This window comes from Odocoileus virginianus, unplaced genomic scaffold (assembly GCF_023699985.2).
Source record: "Odocoileus virginianus isolate 20LAN1187 ecotype Illinois unplaced genomic scaffold, Ovbor_1.2 Unplaced_Contig_25, whole genome shotgun sequence".
Classification (NCBI taxonomy): Eukaryota; Metazoa; Chordata; class Mammalia; order Artiodactyla; family Cervidae; genus Odocoileus; species Odocoileus virginianus.
In genome coordinates, this window is record NW_027224342.1 from 290,838 (window position 1) to 313,073 (window position 22,236).

General features: G+C 41.6%; 1 non-coding gene across 1 annotated transcript; it reads right to left on the reverse strand.

The window, feature by feature from the left end:
• Window positions 1-9,098: 9,098 nt before the first annotated feature.
• On the reverse strand, window positions 9,099-9,170 carry TRNAW-CCA (transfer RNA tryptophan (anticodon CCA)). The gene has a single exon. It is a non-coding gene; the product is annotated as a tRNA-Trp (tRNA).
• Window positions 9,171-22,236: the final 13,066 nt, after the last annotated feature.

The following is a 22,236-nucleotide window of genomic DNA, read 5'->3' on the forward strand; positions in this document are numbered from 1 at the left end:
CAATTCCCAGAGCTTGCTCAAACTCATGTCCATCGAGTCGGTGATGCCATCCAACTATCTCATCCTCTGTCATCCCCTTCTCCTCCTGCCTTCAAACCTTTCCTAGCATCTTTCAAATCTTTCCCAGCATCAGGGTCTTTTCCAAGGAGTCAGTTCTTCACATCAGGTGGCCAAAGTATTGGAGCTTCAGCTTCAGCATCAGTCCTTCCAATGAATATTCAGGACTGATCTCCTTTAGGATGGACTGGTTGGATCTCCTTGCAGTCCAAGGGGACTCTCAGAGTCTTCTCCAACACCACAGTTCAAAAGCATCAATTCTTTGGTGCTCAGCTTTCTTTATAGTCCAACTCTCACATCCATACATGACTACTGGAAAAACCATAGCTTTGACTAGACAGACCTTTGTTGGCAAAGTAATGTCTCTACTTTTTAATATGCTGTCTAGGTTTGTCATAGCTTTTCTTCCAAGGAACAAGTGTCTTTCAATTTCACGGCTGCAGTCACCATCTGCAGTGATTTTGGAGCCCAAGAAAATGTCCCATATGTCCCACTCTGGGCCAATGAAACATAAGAGGAAATTCTGCCTTGGAGACTGGAAAGGAGACACACAGAGAGAAGTCTACTCTTGACCTGGACTTTGTTGTGTCTGCATGTTTTATCTGGAGCTGCTGTGGCCAACCCACAGAGTTGGACAAAGCAAAGTGGAGTTGGAGATACAAAATAAGGTGCTTGAAGTCTGTCCTGACTCTGGACACCTTGTGATCAGGCTCATATATTTTCTCATTGTTTAAGTCAATTTGAGACCACTTTCCATTACTTGCAAACCCATGCATCCTTCAGTCAGTCAGTCAGTCAGTCAATTCAGTCACTCAGTCGTATCCGACTCTTTGCGACCCCATGAATCACAGCACACCAGGCCTCCCTGTCCATCACAAACTCCTGGAGTTTACTCAAACTCATGTCCATCGAGTTGGTGATGCCATCCAGCCATCTCATCCTCTGTCGTCCCCTTCTCCTTCTGCCCCCAATCCCTCCCAGCATCATGGTCTTTTCCAATAAGTCAACTCTTCGCATGAGGTGGCCAAAGTATTGGAGTTTCAGCTTCAACATCAGTCCTTCCAATGAACACCCAGGACTTATCTCCTTTAGGATGGACTGGTTGGATCTCCTTGCAGTCCAGGGACTCTCAAGTGTCTTCTCCAACACCATAGTTCAAAAGCATCAATTTTTCGGTGCTTAGCTTTCTTCACAGTCCAACTCTCACATCCGATACATGACCACTGGAAAAACCATAGCCTTGACTAGATGGACCTTTGTTGGCAAAGTAATGTCTCTGCTTTTTAATATGCTATCTAGGTTGGTCATAACTTTCCTTCCAAGGAGTAAGTGTCTTTTAATTTCATGGCTGCAGTCACCATCTGCAGTGATTTTGGAACCCCCAAAAATAAAGTCTGACACTGTTTCCACTGTCTCCCCATCTATTTCCCATGAGGTGATGGGACCAGATGCCATGATCTTAGTTTTCTGAATGTTAAGCTTTAAGCCAACTTTTTCACTCTCCTCTTTCACTTTCATCAAGAGGCTTTTTAGTTCCTCTTCACTCTCTGCCATAAGGGTGGTGTCATCTGTATATCTGAGGTTATTGATATTTCTCCTGGCAATCTTGATTCCAGCTTGTGCTTCTGAATCCATGCATCCTTATTGATGCACAAATGTGAACACAGAAAAGCGAACAGTTCTACTCATACTGTACACGGACAACACAAAAATGATTAATACTTGTGAAATTAGTAAGATAAATTCCAGTACTGAGTGTAAAACACTTACCAAGCACAGATGATGGTGGAGTCTCCTATAAACACCCTCACATATTCTGCTTCTAATATGAGATGGTTTTTCAGCTCAAGAGCTGATTCCCTGCTGGCTACTGATCTCCTGTTCACCTTTGTGCATGGAGTTTGGTTGACCACCTGTGGACCACAACCTGACTGACCACACAAGTGAGCAGCTAATATGTGCTGATAGAATAGTCTGGGCCCTATTCATTATCCATTCTTCCCTTTTGTGACATTGGCAGTTACCCAAACTTTGATGTTCCAGTCTGGTCCCTGGACTTGGAAAGCTTCCTGACATCCTCTATTGTATCAACTGTATTAATCTTTACAAAGAACCAACTTTCAGATTCATTGATTTTTCTCTATTATTTTCTATTCTCTGATTTCCTTTATTATTTCCTTCCTTCTCTTTTTTCTTGATTTGATTTGTTGTTCTTTTACTTTTTGAAATGGAAGCATAGATCACTGATTTTCAGCCTATATTTTCTAGTACATATTTTTAAAACTATAATTTTCCCTCTATGATACATTGAAAGATTGTATGATACATAGATACATTGATACATTGTATCTATGATACATTGATAGGCAGTGTATTTCCTTATCATCAATCCAAAATGTTTCTAATGTCCATTGTGATTTCTTCTTTGACTTATGGATTATCTAGGAGTGTATTGCTTAACTTTCAATCAGTTGCAAATTGCCTAGTAATCTTTTTCTTATTGATTTCTAGTGTTAAGATCACTATGATCAAAGAATATACAGCTGAATCTGAATGATTTGCATCCTTTGAAATTTATTGAGACTTGATGACCCAGTATATGGTGAAGTGTTCTGTTGCTATTTTGAACCTCTGTCCATACTTCGTTACAGTTTTGACTGGTCCATCATTTCAGGCACCAGTATCATCTCCTGCAATGGGACTTCCTGCTGAACACTTCCCAGTCTCCAACACCCAGGCCACTGAATGCTTCCTCACCCCCACACAGGGCGACTTGCATGGAATTTGGACGACCGGTGCCTTATCTCTAGTTCTTACCGGGCAGTTGGGGACAATCACCCTGCATCGAGGAGAATTACTTTAGTACTCAGATCTAGAAATGGAGCAATATCGTGAGAAACTGCTTCACTTCTACAGAGAGTGATCCAAATATCCACCTCCCAGATAAAGACACACTTCCCCATATACACATAGTATCTGTCTGGGGGCAGGTGGCAAGTGTCACAAATGGCCATGGAGGGGTTGTGCTTGGGGAACCTGAACTCTAACCCATATATCACTGCCACATATGCAAGATAAAGTACATGTGGCAGCGGTCGCATGGTTATTCCAAGTGCCTCTGGGTGGCTGTTGTTGAATCCTAAAGATAAACTGAAGTAAAGGCAGATCCTCCATATATGTTTTCCACAATCAGAATAATTTAGGATAAAATATGCACAATAGTGAGGGACAGGGAGGCCTGGCCTGCAGCACCCAATGGAATAGCAAGGAGTCAGACACGACTGAGCTACTGAACAACATCAACATGCATAATTGTGAGTCAGTGCTGAAGAGAATAACTAGAGAAGAGAGATAAGGGTGCTAAAATAGGTGACAAAAGAGCAATACACCGCTCAGGATGATATTAGGGAGACGGAGGCAAAGCACATTTGGTCTCATAACTTCATCTCTATGGAAGCAGCTGTACGGAAGACGGGTTCTTGCGTTGAATGACCTTGAAGACCTGAGGTCAGAATCAAATCTCCGTAATCTCACTTGATGGGAGGGGATGACAGAGAAATGGTTCTAGGCAATTCAGGCTTTTCCCTTTGTAGTTGACACACAAATTCACTTCTCTGTTCAGGTTTCAGGAGCTAGCAGTTAGCCTAGGGCCAGTGAGTCTTCCTGAGGGGAAACTTACAAGAGAGAGACTAATGTGAGGAACTCCAGTCTCCAATGTTGCAGTTGGACTTGGGACTGCAAATGGTATTTGCTGCCTTCGTAATCTACCATCCTTTCTAAATGCCCTTCACTCTCAGCTACCATCTCTGCTGGTCTCAATGGCTTTCCCTTGCTCCTGAGGAGCCTAAGCCTTGGCGACTGTTCTCTTCTCAGACTGAGCTTGGTGCACATGTCTGTTCACCATCAGAGTCAGGTAAGGGGGTACCACAAGGTGCTCCCAGGGACTGCCACGTGTGTTCCTTCCTGCCCTGGCTGGATAAAAGGATCCCAGCCTTTTTGTGCTGAGCAGGGTCAGTTGCCGCTGGAGGATGATGACTCCCTATTTGCTTGCTGGCCCTAGGACCCAGGGAGTGCAGGGGGACAGGCAGAGCTCGCTATGTCTTCTGAAGGGGGACTTTGGTGGCAAGAGTATGACCCCTTTGGACACACTACTAAACAGAGCCCAAAGTTGAAGGAATGGGAAGCACAAAGTCCCCCAGTGGGTCACTGGCAATAACGTCAGGTGAAATCACTCCTGCTTCCATCTCTTGATCCACCTACCCACAGACTTTTCCTGTGGGGGATGTAGTGCCACATCAACACCTCCGATTCAGTGTGTTTACTGAGTCCTGGAGAATGGCACTGCAGCCTTGCCAAGTCTTTCCTCTGAGCTGGCACTTCAGCTGTACTTCAGCAGGCAATCCTAGCACTCTATGATGGCCAGTTGTATTCTGAATGGTACAGCGTGTAATGCAACCGGTGCCTCCTATGGTTATGAGCCCACTCCCCCACCTCCTTCATGTGAAATGAAGCATCCTGGTCAGATGCTATGTTTTATGCAGTCAGGCATTTTGTAAGCCTCTGAATAGTGGAGTTAGTTGAGGCTCTGCAGGCAGAAAAGGCAAGCTCATATCTGAAAGAAGTATTTCTGTGAAAATGAACAGCTAGATTGTCCAGGATGGAAAGGAGTCAAATGATGTCAGTTGCTATCACATGGCCCATCAGTCTCCTTCAGGAAAAGCACCTTATCGGAGGCTCAGCATTGGCCTATGATGCCAACAGGTCAGGCAACTGAGGTGGCAATAACAGCTTCCTGTTGGGCCCCCATGTGACCTCCATCTCTGACACCATTGTTGCTCCACTGTTTCCATTGTGCCAGTTCTGTGGTGGCCAATGACAAAAGCTGGATGGCATCAATTGCCGGGGTCATTTTGTCAGCTTAATTGTTCAGTGCCTTGTCCGTGGTTGATGCTTTCTGGTGGATCTTGTGGATCTTCATACTTTGTACCCATGTCCACATGTCCATCCACATACCAAAATTAGTCACCAGGCTCACCCAAACTGGAAGTGTATTCCAACTAATTTGCTCAGAAAACGGAGAGCAGGAAATATTTGGAGAATAGCAGTAATGATTACCACAGTCTGCATGTGTTATACTCGGCTAGAAGGGTCTCAAGGCATGCTCTTTCTCTAATATTCTACAGTTGTAGTGAAAGTAAATGTTTACTTACAGCTTTCTTTCTTCCTAGAATCCAAGTGACATTTCCTTAGAGCTGGGTTAAATACAGTATAACTTGTGAGTTTTACTCAGAACACTATTCCCTTATGCTTTGTTACTGGTAAAATGTTATTTGTGGGTTTTTTTTTTTCTTTTTGTCCTGTTGCAGAGGGATTTTTCTAAAAGCAGCTGTTCAATACCCATGCAAATAGGCTTCCAAGTGAGCCCACCAAACCGATCTGGCAGTCATGCCCATGCACATCTGAATCCCACTGAGACACAAGTCTGGCCTCCCACCATGCTTATATTACTACTTATATATTTGTGGCTCTCAATTGATTCTCTCCCCAACTACTGTATAAGCTCCTTGAATACTGAGACTGTGTCTCCTTTCTCTTTATAACCCCAGATCCTTGGATGGTATCCTACCCCTTCAAATGCTATGTAAAAATTTGTCATTGATGATGAAATTATTTTAAAAAGCAAACAAAATGAGCTTTATGACAACAATAGCCATCCATGCAAATAATTCAAGGCGAACAGTTCTCAAAGGTTAAATAGGACCTAGAGTGCTTTTTACCAAGAGTGCCCACTGCTCTGTCCTGTGGCAAACAGAATTCTGTGAGTTAGAGGACCTGTTTGATTTTTCGTGTGGCAAATGTTCAGAAGGTCGCAGCTCCTCGGGCAGACTTTATTGAATCAGAATCCCAGAAAGCAGGACAGCCTTAGCCAAGTCTATGTTAGTTAAAAGAGTGTAGCCATTTTATTTTTCATGCAAGACCTTAAGGTGTGAAGGCCACCATTTTCAGTCCTCAAGGCCCTTGTTTTCTATTTCTATTCCTTTCCCCATTTTAACTTTTACCCCCAACCCAGATTCACAAACCAAATGCCTTCTATTTGGAGAAACCAAGAAATTGTTTTGATATTTTGTTTTATGACACAAACCTATATATTACTCGCTGCTGAGGCATTATTTCTCCCTACATACTCATCATTCATAGCTACAGGGGTGAAAATATTCCAAAATAGTGTGTAATGTCTGTTATACATTTAGATGCATAAATTTTCATTGTCATGATGGTGATTTAATAAAAACTTATAGATTCATAGTAGAATATTTTTAATGCCTAGGCTTTTTTTTAAAGTGTGTGTGTGTTCTTTTCATTTCTCTCTTCTTGGAAGTGTTATTTCTTTGTAATATAGTCTTTATTTATCATGGCTGGGTCTAACAAATTTTAGCAATAGGTTAAAGAAAATTCAGGGAAAAGCATTTATTCTCTTAAGAGTCAGGAAGTAAAGCATCTTGGTTGCATATCCATCATGTCAATGATAAACCCAAAGTCTCAAGTCCTGTGACATCAGGCATATAAGTTGAATATGGGATTGCTCATGTTAATGTAGTCTTTCTTAGGGACTATAAATCATAAACATTGGATTAGCCCTCCTGAGAATTCAGGTTTGTGCTGGCCTGTATTATTTTGAATATTTTTAGTCTAATTTTAAATTTTTTATTTTTAGTGCTTTTAGAAATGTAGTTTCTTTCTCTTTCCCTTCCTCTCTCTCATTTACTAGCTCTTGTCCTCACTCTCGCTCTTGGTGTTAGTTTGCTGTTACTGATTTCTGCCACTAATTCCCTCAGTGATTTTGGCAGGAACTTCTTTTCAAAAAAATATAATCACTCTTCTTGGCTATAAAGTGATTTTGGCCCAGCAAGATTATACTGAAGGGAAACTAAGGTGTTCCTCAGGTGTCACTATAAATAAGTTGTCTCTATATGTTTTTAGAACCATTGTAATACTTTCAAGCTCCTAAAAGCAAAGTTCAATATTTTTATCCTCATGTAGGTAGTCCAGAATGAAAGTCGAGATATAAACTGCAAGATATTTTTCCACTCCAGTATTCTTGCCTAGATAATCCCATGGACTGGAGCCTGCCAGGCTTCTCTGTCCATGGGATTGCAACAGTCGCCACCAAACCATTTTTCAAGTAATCTTAATTATTCAAATTCAAATTAACTGGGGATTTAAGTTGTGAATGCCTTTGCTACATTTTTTTGAAAGTTAGAACAGAGTGAGTTACGGTAGTAAACAGCTGACATTTCTGTGCAATGGAAAAGGCAATGGTGATTTTACTTCATTGTGTTTAGTAATTCATCTTCAGGAACTGAGCCCTTCTTACCAGCCAAGGCTAGGGACAGGGAGAAAAATCAGACAAGAATGCCACTAGAAATTGTACTCTACCTCATCCCATTGGCTGTCATTTCAGACTTCAGAAAACACCACCGATGCAAGACAAGCAATCAGAATATTGTAGAATAATATATGATGGGAGCAAAAAGGAACCATAAGGCAGCCCTGTTCAATGCAAATATAATGTGAGCCACTTCTGTAATTTTAAATTTTCTGGTAGCCACATAAAAACAGTGAAAAGAAACAGGTGAATCGAACTGTAATAACATTTAATTTAACACAATATATTTAAGGTATTCTCATTTCAAGATATGATCAATATAAAAAATATTAATGGGATACTTTATATTCTTTTTGGCACTAAATCTTCAAAATGTGGTATTGCACATTTCTAGCATATCTCAATTCAGACTTGTTACATTTCAAGGGTTCAGTACCCACACCTGGTGAGTAACTACCACAGCAGACCCAGCAGACACAGAGTATATCTCATTCAAAACCCTCTCTCTGACCAAATAGGACGCAGGAACCAGAGAAGTTAAGGCACTTGCCACACTCAGACTGCCGGGTCAGAGAGCAAGATTCAAAACCAGATCTTCTAGTTACCTATCAAGGCCACTTTCCATGACTTCAAAAGGCTCTTTTGTCCTGAAATCTTATTGACTATCTCCCTCCAAATTTCAATTTCCATCAAGAAAAATAATCTTACAGTAGGAATGGGGGAAGCAGACAGATTCATATGTGAGACTTCAGCAGTGATCTCATACAAGGCTTAAGAGGAAGTGAAGAGATATTAAACAATATTTTAAAATCTCTTATCTGCTTTAACTGAATTTAAAAATCTTGATTCCTGGGCAAATTATATCTGGGATCATTGAAAGAATAAGGAGATGAGATAACAGAACTGCTATTGGTTACAAGGAAAATGATGAAGAAGGTAATAAACACTAGTGAATTGGCATATATCCAGATTTTTTCCAGTTGGAAAAGGCAAATGATACCAGTTGCAAACACGTACGTAGTACTTACTAGGTGCCAGGCACTGGTTCAGAATGCTTTACAAATGTGGCTTCACCAGTTCCTCACAACAGTCTTATGAGGTAACTACTAATACTGTCTTCACTTTTCAGATGAGAAAACAGAGAAAAGAGGGGTTAAATAATCTGTTTAAATAATCTGTCCAAGAAATACTGCCAGTAGATGGTGGAGCCAGGATTCGCCTCTGAAGTCTAATTTTTTGAATTGGCTTTGCACCATGCTGCTCACAGATTTAAAATTTCAGTATCTGCCTACTTCTGTGCCCTCTTATTCTCTCTTTCCCTGTGGCTGGGAATCATGTGATATCCTCTTAAAAATTCAGCCCAAGCTAGGCTCTGAGACAATAGATGATTTCAGTAAGAGAAGTCCTAACTTAATAGCTTTGTAGTCCACCACCATATCCTGTTGGCTACCATCCCCACCCTGACGTTATGCCTCAGTTTGGGGTCCTGGATCCTTCCTTGCATTGAAAGTGAAAGTGAAAGTGAAAGTGAAGTCGCTCAGTCGTGTCCGACTCTTTGCGACCCCGTGGACTGTAGCCTACCAGGCTCCTCCGTCCATGGGATTCTCCAGGCAAGAATACTGGAGTGGGTTACCATTTCCTTCTCCAGGGGATCTTCCCAACCCAGGGATCGAACCCAGGTCTCCTGCATTGGAGGCAGATGCTTTAACCTCTGAGCCACCAGGGAAGCCCATAATTCCTTGCATTAGGCGTCCCTCATTTAAGTACTGGAGTCTGTTCTTGTGCTCTAGCTTGCAACTCGTGGACAGAAGACTCTTATATCCCAATCTCTTCAGGTCATTGTGCAGAACCTTCTCCTTGCCTCTACTTGCCTACTGTTTCTGTTCCCTGTTACCTCTTGAGAGACCTCCATGACAACAATTGCTTTGCCAAAGCATTGTGTGAAATTATACTCTCCACCCACCATGTTGCACCCATGGGTCAGAGCTTCCTCCAGTCACTCAGATCACTTCCAACTCCCCATCCATCCCAGTGCCTGAGTCTAATTTCAAGGATCAGCCCCTCCCAGTTTGCTTGGGTTTCTGCATGGGTGAAACCTTCCGATTCTGAGTGAAACACCGTAGTGCCAAGTCACTGAGCTAGGCATTGGTCCCTGGAAAAATTACAAGTACATTACTAAACAGTTGATTTGGAAACAGTTACAATGGAAAGTGATTAAAAAATCCTTCTAAAACCAAACTTAATTCCTCTTCCCCTCATCTGGATAGTGTTCCTAAAATTGCCAGTAAGAAGAATGACTTAGATATAGTATATCTGGATCTCAGCAGGCTATTAAATGAGGCTATCATATTTTTGTGGATGAGAAGCAAAGAGGTGATAGAATAGATATGTGAATTCATATCTGGTCTTGAATGTCAAGTTGAGCTAGATTCCAGTACTGTTGTAAGAGTCTTCCTCTTAACCCTGTCCTATTATACTTCTTATTAAACACTCTAATAAACTCTTATGAGGAAAGCTCAGTGAATGTGTAGAAAATGCAGAGCAGAGATGAAAAGATTCCATAGCCAGTGACATGTTCATAAGTCAGAGGGTTATCCACAAGGTAGAATGAAGAGTTAAAATGAACAAGATTAAATATAATAAGGATGCATGTAAGTGTATATATTTTGTTTAAAATCAAACTATACAAAAACAGTATGAAAAAGACACAGACCAGCATTAGTATGGTGGTGATAAAGGGGGAGTCTTGCAAGTGAAAGTGGAAGTTACTCAGTCATGTCTGACTCTTTGCGCCCCCATGGACTTATATAGTCCATGGAATTCTCCAGGCCAGAATACTGGAGTGGGTAGCCTTTCCCTTCTCCAGTGGATCTTCCTGACCCAGGAATCGAACCAGGGTCTCCTGTATTGCAGGTGGATTCTTTACCAACTGAGCTATCAGGGAATTTTATTGTAAACTCATTGTGAGCCAAAGTGTGCCTGGCTGCCAAGGATTGAATGTGATCTTGGACTACATTAATTATAGTATAATGGGAAGGTTAACTCCATTGCACTTGGTACCTGCCAAATTCTGTCTAGGTTTTTGTACTCAAATCATGGCAGGCTGACAAACTGCAGTAGATCTGGGACAGGTAGCCAAGGTGGAAAAGGGTCTAGAGCTAATGGTACACTGGAACTAGTTGGTACTCACTTGTTAGAAATTGCTAGGTATTCAGGAATTTTGTGAACTGGTTGCTAACCCCTTGGTATCCTGAAACAGGCTATGGTGGGATTATTTATTTACACCATGGTAATCAGCAAATGTTACAAACCTCCATCCATAGTTTTTCAGGCACCCTGTCTACCAGATCTTGTTCCCTGAATCTATTTGTCACCTCCACTATATAATCATAAGGGATTTGATTTAGGTCATACCTGAATGGCCTAGTGGTTTTCCCTACTTTCTTCAATTTAAGCCTGAATTTTGCAATAAGGAGCTCATGATCTGAGCCACAGTCAGCTCCAGGTCTTGTTTTTGCTGACTGTATAGAGCTTCTCCATCTTTGGCTACAAAGAATATAATCAATCTGATTTCAGTATTGACTGTCTGGTGATGTCCATGTGTAGAGTCACACAAATTTGGCCTTTGAGTACAAAACGAAGTGTTGGAAGAAAAGAGTGTTTGCTATGACCAGTGTGTTCTCTTGGCAAAACTCTGTTAGCCTTTGTCCTGCTTCATTTTGCACTTCAAGGCCAAACTATACTCCTAGGATCTCTTGACTTCCTACTTTTGCATTCCAATCCCCTATGATGAAAAGGACATCTTTTTTTGATGTTAGTTCTAGAAGGTCTTGTAGGTCTTCATAGAACCATTTCAACTTCAGCTTCTTTGGCATTAGTGGTTGGGGCATAGACTTGGATTACTGTGATGTTGAATGGTTTGCCTTGGAAATGAACTGAGATCATTCTGTTGTTTTTGAGATTGCACCCAAGTACTGCATTTCAGACTCTTTGTTGACTATGAGGGCTACTCCATTTCTTCTAAGGGATTCTTGCCCACAGTAGTAGATATAATGGTCATCTGAATTAAATTTGCCCATTCCCATCCATTTTAGTTCATTGATTCCTAAAATGTTGATGTGCATTCTTGCCATCTCCCACTTGACCATGCCCGATTCAACTTGATTTGAGGACCTGACATTCCAGGTTCCTATGCAGTATTGTTCTTTACAGCATCAGACTTTACTTTCACCACCAGACACATCCACAACTGAGTGTTGTTTCCACTTTGGCCCAGCCTCTTCATTCTTTCTGGAGCTATTTCTCCACTCTTCCCCAGTAGCATATTGGACACCTACTGACCTGGGGGCTCATCTTCTGGTGTCATATCTTTTCATGTTTTCATACTGTTCAGGGAAAGTGGTTATCTGAGGAGGCCTTACAAATAGCTGAGAAATGAAGAGAAGCAAAAGGCAAAGGAGAAAGGGAAACTTATACCCAACTGAATGCAAATTTCCAGAGAATAGCAAGGAGAGATAAGAAAGCCTTCTTAAGTGAACAATGCAAAGAAACAGAGGAAAACAATAGAATGGGAAAGACTAGAGATCTCTTTAAGAAAATTAGAGATACTAAGGGAACATTTCATGCAAAATGGGTACAATAAAGGACAGAAACAGCATGGACCTAACAGAAGCAGAAAAGGTGGCAAGAATACACAGAAGAACTATACAAAAAAGGTCTTAATGACCCAGATAACCACGATGGTGTGGCCACTCACCTAGAGCCAGACATTCTGGAGTGTGAAGTCAAGTGGCCCTTAGGAAGCATTACTATGAACAAAGCTAGTGGGGGTGATGGAATTCCAGCTGAGCTATTTCAAATCCTAAAAGATGATGTGGTTATAGTGTTGCACTCAATGAGCCAAAAAAATTGGAAAACTCAGCAGTGGCCACAGGACTGGGAAAGGTCAGTTTCCATTCCAATCCCGAAGAAAGGCAATGCCAGAGAATGTTCAAACCACCATATAATTGCACTCATTTCACATGCTCAAGTAAGGTCATGGTCAAAATCCTCCAAGCTAGGCTTCAGCAGAGCATGAACTAAGAACTTCCAGATGTACAAGCTGGGTTTAGAAAAGGCAGAGGAAACAGAGATCAAACTGCCAACATCCACTGGATCATAGAAAAAGCAAGAGAATTAAAAAAAAAAAAAACACCTTCTTCTGCTTTATTGAGTATGCTAAAGCTTTTGTGTGGATCATAGCAAACTGTGGAAAATTCTTAAAGAGATGGGAATGCCAGACCACCTTACCTGTCTCCTGAGAAATCTGTATGCGGATCAAGCAGCAACAGTTAGAACCGACTGTGGAAAAACCAGCTGGTTCCAAACTGGGAAAGGAGTACCTCAAAGCTGTATATTGTCACTCTGCTTATTTAACTTATATGCAGAGCACATCATGCATATGCTGGACTGAATGAAACTCAAGCTAGAATCAAGATTGCCAAGATAAATAACAACCTCAGATATGCAGATGACACCACTCTAATGGCAGAAAATGAAGAGGAACTAAAGAACTTCTGGATGAGGGCAAAATGGGAGAATGAAAAAACTGACTTGAAACTCAACATCAAAAATACTAAGATCATGGCATCTTGTCCCATCACTTCATGGCAAATAGATGGGGGAAAAGTGGAAACAGTGACAGATTTTATTTTCTTGGGCTCCAAAATCACTGTGGATGGTGACTGCAGCCACAAAATTAAAAGACACTTGCTCCTTGGAAGAAAAGCTATGACAAACCTAGACAGCATATTAAAAAGCAGAGACATCATTTTGCCAACAAAGGTCTGTGTAGTCAAAGCTATGATTTTTCCAGTAGTCATGTATGGATGTGAGAGTTGGACCATCAGGAAGGCTGAGCACCGAAAAATTGATGCTTTCCAATTGGGGTGCTGGAGAGGACTCTGGAGAATCCCTTGGACAGCAAGGAGATCAAGTCAGTCAATTCTAAAGGAAATCAGTCTTCCCTGGTGGCACAGAAAATAGTCAACTCATTGGAAAATACCCAGATTCTGGGAAACATTGAATGGACAAGAGTTTGAGCAAGCTTTGGGAGATGGTGAAGGACAGGGAATCCTGGCATGCTGCCGTCCATGGTGTCGCAAAGAGTGGGACACTACTGAGTCTACTGAACAACAACAAAAGGAAATCAACCCTGAATATTCATTGAAAGGACTGATGCTGAAGCTCCAATACTTTGGCCACCTGATTCGAAGAACTGACTCATTGGAAAAGACCCTGATGCTGGGAAAGATTGAGGGCAGGAGGAGAAGGGGGTGACAGAGGCATGAGATGGTTGGATGGCATCACTGACTCAATGGACATGAGTTTGAGCAAGCTCCGGGAGATGGTGAAGGACAGGGAAGCCTGACATGCTGCAGTCCATGGGTCACAAAGAGCTGGACACGACTTAGTGACTGAACAACAATGAACAATCAGCAAATGCTATAAAGACTTATTGTTTTCCAGACAGTGTGTCTGCTAAGATGCCACTGTCAATAATGCCATGATTTGAAGAATGATTAAAGGCAGACAAACTTGTACACTCAATAAAAAAAAACCCAAAAACCAAAGTGAGGAGAGGATGAGGACTTCAGAGCAGTCTTTAAATACTTAGAGTTTAGATCTTTTTCAGCAAATCAGCGCAATCTTCTCCAACACTTCTATCTTTAAGGACAGAACAGCCTGCACTCTATAACCTCCTGACCCATCCAGAGGTGTGGCCCCAACTGCCAGTCATTAGTGGGTTTCTCATATTATCTTTTAAAAGTTATGCAAATTTTCTATTTTGCTCCACAAATGATCCATATGACTCTGAATATAAAAAATAATGGATTGAAGAGGGACTTCTCAAACTTTTCTGCATACAAATCACCTGGGGAAATCATTAACATGCAGGTTCCAATTGAGTAGTTCTGGAAGAAAGATTGAGATCCTGAATTTCTAACAAGTCCCCAGGTGGTGCCAAAGCTGCTGGTCTGTGCATACTTTGAGTAGCAAGGGTTTCAACGATGGACCCATCTCTTTTCTTGATTTCTTTTTCCCCAACTCCAAATTATAGTAAATTTAGCACCTAGGGTGTTTAATCTGTATTTAATTTCTGTCTCTGATGGAGACATAAGCTTCTAGGAGTATACACCTGTGCTACTGAAAAACTTGGAGTTAAAGCTTTTTCGACTTATATTTCACTTTTTGTCCTCTTGTAGAATTCCTTTTTACTGAATAGCACTTCAGCCTTTGTACTTTCTGCCTATATTGAATATGATTATGAAAAACAGTGGAGGAAGTTCATTCTTTGACCCATTGTAGGAAAATTGTCAAGGACCTCATCCACTATGTTACATTCTGTTCTCTGTTTGAGGACTCAGCAGGGAACAAAACAGACACATATTTCTGCTCTCATGGAGCCTTTCTTCCATGTCTCTTCCCTCGGGTTTTTAGGAGATACGGAATCACATTGGCGGCCACCTCCAACAACTCTAAAAGACCTGGTAAAAGATATTTCTGGTTTAAATGTGGCTCCTGGTGTATGAATTTCTAACCCTCATGTTCTCTTTACCGGATTGTCTCAACTTTTCATTTTTCTCTTTGGATACCCTGTGCATATTATTAGTTGTAAGTCGCCTCAAATCCTCTATGGAATGAGGCAGTATATAAATAACTCATTAAATATGTGGGGCTGGAAAAATCAGAACTAAAGCCAATGCAGTAAAGTTATAGGGAATCAAACTTTAGCCTCATATACAAATATTCTGATGTCCTGAAAAGAAATGGCTCGACTTATAATACAGGGGCTTTGTGGACACTAATATTGGCAGTTCACTTTTGGGGAATTTTGACATGATGCCTCCCAACGTGAAGGGCATTCGTACTAGATAATACCTCAGGTGTCTTTCACTAATCTGACTGTAAGGAAATATCCATGATTCCAGTTCTTCTGTAGATAAGAATAATAGCTCCTCCTTTGCCTACTAGCCTCAGCATCTATGAGAGAAGATGAATCTTTAGGGATGGTGGTGGCTCTGGGGAATCCCACATGTTGGGGACAGTTTTGGTGTGAGAGAGAGGGGCTTCTGCTAGAAAAGCAGCCCAGGGCTCAAATCTTCCACCTGGGATATGTTTTGTGACACTCACTAAAATCTAAACTCCTGTTTTTTCTTCTAACTTGTCTTGATCCAATTCATGGTTTTCTTCAGATGAATAAAATATCCTTGTATTTATAGTGGATGCTGTAAACCAGCCAGCCGTCATATTTTTTATATCATAAGCAGCTGCTCTTTGAGCCGACACAGAGTAAAAGAGGCCGATTTGTATTTTTACAACCAGATATGAAACCAGCTTTCAGTAATTTGGGAAGCACGTGCTGCCACTCGTGATCCTCAGGGTGCTCATGTTTAAATACGTCCCTAAAGGTTGCAGAGACTACAATTAATATAATGATGAAAGCGTTAGTCACTTACTCGAAAACAGGAAATTTGAAAGAATTAATTGATTTTAACTTCAATATGAAATATTGGCACTTGTAATGATACTACTCTGTGAATAGATAGAGGCAGCATTTATGACCTTTTTAACTACATTCCGTTCACTGAAAAATGACAACTATGCTAAAGAAATACTTTCCTCCTTGCTGCCGGCTTCTCCCAACGAGAGCTTTTAGCAAAGGGCATAGAAAGTCCTGCCAATAAATAACAAAAATTTACTATCCCCACCATCATTTTACAATCTTGCCCTCCCACAAGAGGAACACAGAGAGCAGACTAGATGAAATCAACCTGCTTTGCTCAGCACCAAGGACATATTATTACTCAAACTGGGCACATAAGCCTGCGGGGGTGGGGGTGGGTGGTGGGAATTAGTCTAGAAGAAATATACAGACTGAAAATGATGTTGCCCTACACATGCTTTGTGGCGATTGTTGTCGTCATCGTCATTATTCCTATTTTCTACCACTAATGGATATCTGCCCCATTTTTTTCCGATGCCACAAAAATTAGAATTGTCTTCACCTTCCGAAGACACTGAAAGACAGAAATCCCTTGAGTCGAAAGCCATCTAGAAGGAATCATTTCTGTATTCCTTTTGTGGGACTGAGCATTCCTCTCCTGTAAGAGAGAGACTAGGAAGCTTTAGAAAGTGCGTCTTCAGACTGCTTGAATTGAGGAAGGAAAAGAGACAGAGCCAGAAAGAGCTTAACTGGAATGAAAAGCATTTTCCTGGATGCTGCTCTCCTGAATTAATCAAGTCCAGCATGGGAGGCTTAAAGAGCTTGTTGGGGAAAAAATTCCTTTCTTGTATGACTATTTCTAGCCAGACTGCAAGCAGAGGAGTGCATTCTAGCCTCTGGTCCGGGCCATTGCAACCAGAATCCAAACAACTGTTTGTTATTCCTACAAGGATCTTTGATGATATGAAAGGAAATAGCAGGATGTACAAAAAGACCCAAATTTCTCTCCATTAGTGGTTTCAAGGGCTCTTGGTATAGTGATTCTTGAAATTACAATTACAGTTCATGAAGTTTCTCGGACAAAGCCCAGCTATTAGATTTGGTTTAAGAAAAGGAGTAGGAAGTGCTCAGCCTCTATGTCAGAGAACCTCAGCTTTACCCTCCTTATTTGAGTCTTTAGGAAAATAGCTTGCACTGGGGTGGGGGGGGTGGGAGGTGGAAAAAAATGTCTTTCTTCCTTAGTAAGCACATTAACTCAAGTTCTCTTTTGTCTCCATGTTCTGGAGTTTAATTCCTATATATGGGTTATTATTGTCATAGCTAATCCCTTGCTGCCCTAAATACATCTATTATTATGCTGCAGATTTCAACAAATTCTTATTACTCTTTGAGTTACAGCAATGATATACCCAAACTCTCCCCAAGTAAAACATGCACAGGAGCAAGAGGCAAGTCACCAATGAGAGTTGGGTGTTTACAGTGGATCAGGCACTGGGCTAAATGTTTTTACCAATGCGATTTGAAGCCTCCGTCCATATGCTGTGGGCTTCCCCAGTGGCTCAGTGGTAAAGAATCCACCTGCAATGCAGGAGACACAGGAGATGCAGGTTCGATCCCTGGGTTGGGAAGATCCCCTGGAGGAGGGCATGGCAACCCACTCCAGTATTCTTGCCTGGAGAATCCTGTGGACAGAGGAGCCTGGTGGGCTACAGTCCATGGGGTAGCAAAGAGTTGGACACAACTAAAGTGACTGAGCATGCACACACCATATGCTGTAAGGATAGTATAATTAGCCCCACCTTAGGGATGAAGAAACTGAGGCTCCCTTCCAAGGACATTCAGCCATTTCCTCCAATTTCTACAGTTTGCACACAGATAGTCTGACCACAGAGCCCATGCTTTCTGATATGCCAAACTGCCTCTTGCTGAGGACAGATGATATAGTCTCCATTTGGCAGATGGAAATATTTAAGGCTAAGAAGATTTTTAACTTTCCCAAACTCCCAGGGTAATCCTTGCCAGGTTGATGTTCCTAGAAATCTGTTTACTGTACCAAGCCATTCAGTACAGAGACTCAAGACAGATCATCTGGCTGAATCAAAGTGTTGCTGGAGCAGCGTATAGACTATTTAAAGAGAAGCTCTGACTTGATTATGGAACCTCTCAAAAGGTTCCATCATCTGATACAGTCTTCATGGGGGATTGGTCCCAGGACTCTTGCAGGTACCAAAATCTGCAGCTGCTCAAATCCCTTATATAAAATGACTCAGTATAGTCAGTCTGCTCTATACACAGGTTTCCCATCCATGGATTCAACCAACCATGAGTCAACATACCAAGGGACAGCTGTACTCAGTGTAAAGAATAGCTTCAGATCAAAGCTTTCCTCAGGGATGGTAGATTCCTTCCCACTATGACATCTACTAACTTGGTTATGTTATACTGTCTCATTGGTGGCCTGCAACCTTTCATCTTTACTATTTTGTTGCACTAGCTCATTAGTGGGGTTTCCTATATTCATGACAGCAGTGGGGGATTCTGATTTCCCTCCTGAGCTATACAGGCATGGTACCCATCAGTATTGAGTCATGAGTCAAAAGCTGTGTTTCTACACTATTCCTGGGACCACAGCTCAAAGAATAAATATGCACTCCAATAGGCCTCATTGGAGCTGTTCCTGGATACTCCCAACCATAAAAGGTTAGCAGAATGGGACAAGGACACCTTCCCCATTACTTATACAAACTTACCCTGCGCATCTCTATCTGCGGGGGACTCCCTGGATTTCTGCATACCTCATAGGAGACTTGGGTCAGGGCAGTAGATAGACTTTAGTAGGTGAAGGCTAACAGCTGGTCACTAAAATCCATCTGTCCCATCAACCAAAATTGTTGCCAGACATGTTGAATACTCTTCCCATGTTCTTCTATTTGAGCCCTTCTGTATGGCTAACACTATATTTAAACATGACTGCTTGGCTACACATTTCCCAGCATTCCTTGCAGCTATTTATGGCTGTCTGACTATGCTCCATACCAGCGGTTCTCAAAGCATCAGCACCATCTGAGAGTTGGTTAGAAATGCAAGTTCTTGGGCCCCACCCAAGAAACTCTGAGATTAGGGCCCACCGTGTGTGTTTTAACAAGTCCTCTGGGGGATTCTGATGCAGGCTAATGTTCTTGAAACTGGAATGTGAATAGAAATACTATGTGTCCCTTCAGTGCCTACTCCAGGGGATCTTCTCAATCCGGGGATGGATTCCAGGTCTCCTGCATTGCAGGCAGATTTTTTACCACCTAAGTCACCAGGGAAGCCCATGAATACCAGAGTGGGTAACCTATCCCATGGCAACCCACTCCAGTATCTTGCCTGGAGAATCCCCATGGACAGAGGAGTCTGGCAGACTACAGTCCATGGGGTCGCAAAGAGTCAGACAGGACTGAGCGACTAAGCATGACTTCAGTGCCTAGGTCTAAAGATGAATATGTCTCTTCCATGCTTCTTGCTTCTTTCAGGCTAGAACCAGAGAAGCTTTAACCATGTAGGTGGTGACATGCAGGTAGGGAAGGTTTTATGATAAGTGTTATGCCAGTTTGATGAAGCTAAAGAGTCTTTCAAATTTAAGTTTAAATGCATAGGGTGAAAAATATAGGATTAAAAAGAAAGCCATTTGTATTTATCAAGTCTGTGAAATTGTACTGTATGTACATTTATAGTAATGCATTAGCTAACAAGATCTGTAGTGGGTCTAATGACTTCCATAAATCCAACTATCTGCAATAATTTTAATATGAGATGGAGAGTATCTGTGATTTCTATTGGTGACAAAGTCCCATGTGCGTATGTGTACTCAGTTGTGTCTGACTCCTTGTGACCCCATGGACTATAGCCCACCAGCCTCCTCTGTTCATGGAATTCTCCAGGCAAGAACACTGGAGTGGGTTGCCATTCCTTCTCCAAGGGATCTTCCCAACCCAGGGATCAAACTCGTGTCTCATGTCTCTTGCATTGGCAGACAGGTTTTTTACCACTAGTGCCTCCTGGGAAGCCCAACAAAGTCCTAGGTACTGCTAATACTACTATGAGTTGCTGTCTGCATTCATAATATAAGGAAATGCTGTTTCAATCAGGGATTTGTGGTAGACCCAATACTGGCCCCCAAAGGTATCCATGTCCTAATCCTCAGAACGCGTGACTTTTGCCTTACATGGTAAGAGAGACTTTAATGAAAATGTGTTTAGGTTAGAATACTGAGATGGGAAATCATCTTGGATTGTTCAGGTGAACCCTAAACATAATCACAAATGTCCTCCTGATCTCCAGAACTTTAAGAGAATACATTGTGTTGTTTAAAGTTACTAAGTTTGTAGTAATTTGTTACAGCAGCAATGGGAAGCTCATACAAGGTTAGTTAAAATAATGATAATTTTCCCCCATGCAAGTTCATGAACCTCCAGAATTTGATCCATGAACCCCCAAGTTAAGGATTCAATACTTTGGCCACCTGATGTGAAGAGCCAACTCACTGGAAAAGACCCTGATGCTGGGAAAGATTGAGGGCAGGAGGAGAAGGAGATGACAGAGGATGAGATGGTTGGATGGCATCACCGACACAATGGATATGGGTTTGGGTGGACTCTGGGAGCTGGTGATGGACAGGGAGGCCTGGTGTGCTGCGGTTCATGGGGTAGCAAAGAGTCGGACATAACTGAGAGACTGGACTGAACTGAACTGAACAGAACTTTCTGGTTGTTGAGTTTCTAGCCCCGACTGCTCACCAGCACTGTTTGCTCCTTTGTCTGATGGACTGAGGTGTTATGGATTCTTTCTCCTGTACACATATGATTTCTTTACATCTATCCCCTATCCTCTTTTTTTTTTTTGATCAACACCACAGTTTATTTGTAAACATATTATAGTGTCAATAATCAAATTGACAACACTTTATACATTTCATTGTATAATATTAACATCATACCAGAAAAAAATCCACCGTACTCAGTTACAGTTTTGGTATTTTAAAATCTTTAAATGCAAACTGTATTTGAAATACTGAACATAAAAGAGAAACACAAATGGCAGAGAAAAAGTGGAAACAAGTAAAAGAAAGCACTATTTCTGGAAAAAAAAAAACCCACAAACAGAATCATCTGATTACAATTTTAAAAGAAAAAAAGGAATCAAGGAAGTCAGATGATCTCAACAACATAAAGTTACATTTCTTCAGACCTATGTGTAAGGTGAAATTGTACCATATTAAATTCTATCCTCTCTTGAGGAATTTCCTACTCATAATAGTTAAGGGAAGCTAAGGTACTATAACAAAGAGAACCCAGGCAGCTCTGCCTCATAGAGTCATTTAGGGACTCAGGTTCCTTCCATTTTGTAGTTTGCCAAACCCCTAGGGGAAACAAAGTACTGGAGTTTTAGCTTCAACATCAGTCCCTCCAATGAACACCCAGGACCCACCTAGAGCCAGACATCCTGGAATGTGAAGTCAGGTGGACCTTAGGAAGCATCACTACGAACAAAGCTAGTGGAGGTGATGGAATTCCAGTTGAGCTATTTCAAACCCTAAAAGATGATGCTGTGAAAGTGCTGCACTCAATATGTCAGCAAATTTGGAAAACTCAGCAGTGGCCACAGGACTGGAAAAGGTCAGTTTTCATTCCAATCCCAAAGAAAGGCAATGCCAAAGAATGCTCAAACTACTGCACAATTGCACTCATCTCACATGCTAGTAAAGTAATGCTCAAAATTCTCCAAGCCAGGCTTCAGCAATATGTGAACCGTGAACTTCCAGATGTTCAAGCTGGTTTTAGAAAAGGCAGAGGAAGCCAGAGAGATCAAATTGCCAACATCCGCTGGATCACTGAAAAAGCAAGAGAGTTCCAGAAAAACATCTATTTCTGCTTTATTGACTATGCCAAAGCCTTTGACTGTGTGGATCACAATAAACTGTGGAAAATTCTGAAAGAGATGGGACTACCAGACCACCTGACCTGCCTCTTGAGAAACCTGTATATAGGTCAGGAAGCAACAGTTAGAACTGGACATGGAACAACTGACTGGTTACAAATAGGAAAAGGAGTATGTCAAGACTGTATATTGTCACCCTGCTGATTTAACTTATATGCAGAGTACATCATGAGAAACGCTGGGCTGGAGGAAGCACAAGCTGGAATCAAGATTGCTGGGAGAAATATCAATAACCTCAGATATGCAGATGACACCACCCTTATGGCAGAAAGTGAAGAACTAAAGAGCCTCTTGATGAAAGTGAAAGAGGAGAGTGAAAAAGTTGACT